The sequence below is a fragment of the Pygoscelis adeliae genome, unplaced genomic scaffold (assembly GCF_000699105.1).
Source record: "Pygoscelis adeliae isolate BGI_AS28 unplaced genomic scaffold, ASM69910v1 Scaffold442, whole genome shotgun sequence".
NCBI lineage: Eukaryota > Metazoa > Chordata > Aves > Sphenisciformes > Spheniscidae > Pygoscelis > Pygoscelis adeliae.
In genome coordinates this window covers 809,358-813,153 of record NW_008824191.1, presented here as the reverse complement: position 1 = coordinate 813,153, position 3,796 = coordinate 809,358, and positions in this window count along the sequence as shown.

Sequence of the window (3,796 nt, the reverse complement as noted above, 5' to 3'; positions counted from 1 at the left end):
CTAACCCCCTCTCCTCCTGGCAGCCCTGCAGAAGCGCCGTGCCCGGCTCTGAGGAGCCGCGGCATGGCCTGAGTCCATCCCCACGGCCGTTGATCTGCCCAGAAACCCGGCAGCATCCCACCCTGCAGCATCGGTGACCTCCATCACCATTGCATCAACATGCACCTTCGGGGCCGGGGGGAGCATCAACCCCGCTACTGGGACAGTCCCCCGCAACCAGCCACCCCTGTCCTCTAAATGCCGCTGGCACCCTCCCAGCCGCGGGGTGCCTGGAAAAAGCCCAGCAATGGGTGCTGACAGGGAGGGAAGCATGGCCACCAGGGCCATGCACCGTCCCCAGGACCACTGGCAGCACCCGGGGGCAACTCCTTGCCCACCTTGGGCACTGCTGGGGTGATGCTCCCCAAGGCCACGGGGAGAGCCCCGCTCGCTGTGCCCAGCCCTTCCGGTGCCTTGGGGACCTCAAAAAAGGGCTGCTTTCCTCTGCACTGCTTTGGTGGGGTGCTGAGCACCCACGGGCCCCCATGCCTGCTGGGGGGGGCACCATGCCAGGCTGAGCTGAGCCAGCACACACACATGCACAACTGCAGTCAGTCCAACCCCAGCACACTGGAATTACCCCAGTTAAACCAGTAAAACCAGTTGCAGCCTTTCCCTGTGAGGCCAGTGCAGTCCAATAAGCCCCGCGCGCAGCCTCAACGTGGGGCTAAACCCAGTACAGTCCCAGTGTGGGGCTTAACTCAGGGCAGCCCAAACATGGGATTATACCCCACGCAGCCCAGGAGCAGGATTAAATCCTGCTCAGCCCAGGAGTGGGACTAAATAAAATTTAGCCCAGAAGTGGGATTAAATCCAGTGCAGTCCGAACTTGGGGTTAAATTCAGTGCAGTCCAAATGTGTGGTTAAATCCAGCTCAGCCGAGGAGTGGGGTTAAACCCAGCTCAGCCAAAATGTGGGGTTAGAAACAGCACAGCCCAAACACAGGGTTATTTAGTCCAAATGTGGGGTTAAACTCAGCACAGCTCAGGACTGGCGTTAACCCCAGTTCAGCCCAAACATGGGGTTAAACTCCAGCTCAGCCCAAACACAGGGTTAACCCCAGCACAGTCCAAACATGGGGTTAAACCCAGCACAGCCCAATCATGGGGTTACACAGTCCAAATGTGTAACTCCAACGCAGCCCAGGGGTGGGGTTAACCCCAGCTCAGCCCAAACACAGGGTTAACCCCAGCGCCGCTCAAGGAACCAGTTCATCTCCTCAGCCGGGTACAATGCACATCTCCATCCAAACCAGACCAACCCCCCCACGACATCCCCTGGTGATGCCCAGCTGACCACAGCCCCGCTGGTGTCCAAAGCCAAGCCCAAACCTCCCCCATACCCCAAGGGTCACCTCTCTCCTCTAAGTCCCAAACACAGGGTTAACCCCAGCGCCGCTCAAGGAACCAGTTCATCTCCTCAGCCGGGTACAATGCACATCTCCATCCAAACCAGACCAACCCCCCCACGACATCCCCTGGTGATGCCCAGCTGACCACAGCCCCGCTGGTGTCCAAAGCCAAGCCCAAACCTCCCCCATACCCCAAGGGTCACCTCTCTCCTCTAAGGGGCCGGCAGCTGCTAGCGGGACCCGGTGCTGGGGGACCGGGGGGCTACCACACACCTCGGCATGCCGGCGGCTTCGTGGAGGTCAGGCTCTGCTCTTACCCTGGCTGAGAAACTCCCACCCCAACGTACTGATTTCTGCCCTCCCCTGCTCCATCCCACGGGAAGAAGTCTCTGGCTCCCGGTTGTAACCAGAGGCATTGGCAAGGGCCAAAACAGCGAGGGCTCTGTTAGCAGCCAGCACCCCCGACGCCACGCCAGCTGGCAGCGTTGCATTCGGAGGAGGGGAGAGAAGACCTCCCCCCCTCCAACCCCATCCCAATGCTCCCCCCTCGAAGCCACGCGCCGGAGAAATTCCTAAAAATAATCTCCTGGATGTAAAGAAACCCACCGGCGCTGCAGCTGTAGTGGCAGCGAGTTTCTTTACAGCCGGGAGATTATTTTTAGGATGGAGGGATGGAGTTGTGGGCACTGTCCTCGGCACAGGGTCGCAGGATGGGGATGGGCATGGTGCCGGATCCAGGGACAAGGGTGGGACCTGCTGGCAGGGAGCTGGGCCACCTTGTGATTAAAGCAGGGTGGGAAAGGCTTTTCCTGTCCCGGGAACATTTTAGGATTTGGGATATTTTCCTGCTCCCGGGCTCAGCCAAGCCTGGCAGAGGTTTTTGGTGAACCCACAGCTCCTGGCACGACGGGGCAGCCGGATACCAGCCTGCACCCCGGCATTTCACACCCCCAGCAGCACCTGCATCTGCCAGAACAAACTCCCCCCATGAGCTGTCCCTGGAACTGACAGAAGAGCATATGTATCCATATATGTAGGGCACATACGTATACATGTACATATATGTGAGCGCCTCATGCAAGCCCAGCTCCTCCTGATGTTCCCGATGAATGACAGCCTGGAGCAGGAAACCCCAGGCAGGAGAGGGGCCCCACAGCATCCCCCCGCCTGGTGCTCCCCCCATCCCGCCCCGTGCTCCAGTGCCAGGGAGTCATCGGGCTCAGCTCCATCCCCAAGGCACGAAGGCGCCCGGGTCAGCCAAAACGCTGCAGGGCAGCAGGGCCAAAATAAACAGCTCACCGTACTGCCGCACTAATGCTCCCCCAGCTAGCAATTTGCTGTCACTCCTTTTGCAAAACAAAACCCTTTTTGGGCCAGAGAGGGATTTCAGGTGTCATTGAGGGTCACCTGGGCAGCGAAATAAAGCCACCACCAAAGGGTGGCCCATTAACCCTTTGCACCCCACCAGCAGCGTCCCTGTGCGGGGGGACGGTGGCAGTTGCAGACCCCCGGCAATGTGTGATGTGGGGATGCTGGTGCCAGGCTCCGGCACCCGGTGGGATAACCATGGCTTGTCTTCTTCAAGCTTGGAGGCAACCCTGCCTGCTTTGCTAAGGGGAGGCAGCCCAGGGGATGCAGCAGGGCAGGGATGGAGGCTGGGGAAACACCTCACTGCGGCAGCACCCATGCCCCCCGCCTCGTGCCAGGTCATTCAGATGGCAGCCCCCAAGCCAAAAGGAGAGGTGGAGAAGCGGCAAGAAGTGGAGAAAAGCTGGGCAGAAGCCTACCGCCGAGGCTGGGGGCTGCAGCGCAGGGCCAGGGGGGGCTGTGCCCTGCCTGAGTTGAGAAGGTTGGAAAAGCAACCACTGGCTCATTTTCTGCTGGGGGAAAAACAACCCAACCAAGTTCTCCTGAAAGATTAAGTGCGATCGTATCCGAGCTGGGGTGGGGAAGCAGGGCAACGCGGTGAGCGTGCTGACACATCTCCTTCCACGATGCTGGAGAGATGCCCCAGCCCCGCTCGGGGCCAGCTCTGTTTACAGGCTCCTATTGTCTCTTTTTTTTTCCTTTTGGGTTCCCCCACCCCTCCAATGTTATAGTTCAGAGTAAACAAAAGCAAGCAGCCTCTCACTCCAAGCATTTCAGCCATCCCAAACTTTCTCCGGAGGGGGGCTGCCTGTGGAATTTTCCTCATCCAAAAGAATTTCGAAATGTTCCCGTTGCAGCCTGTTCTGACTGGAGGCCAAGGCAGCTCCGAAATCCTTCGCGAAATGCTCCAGCTGCCCTCTGCACAGCCCTGGCTCCAGTCGAAGGCACCAAGGACCAGCAGCCACCGTGCCCCAAAATCCCCCATGCACAGGGAAACCCTCCAGCCTGGCACGCTTGCCGGAGGGGGATGGAGGCACG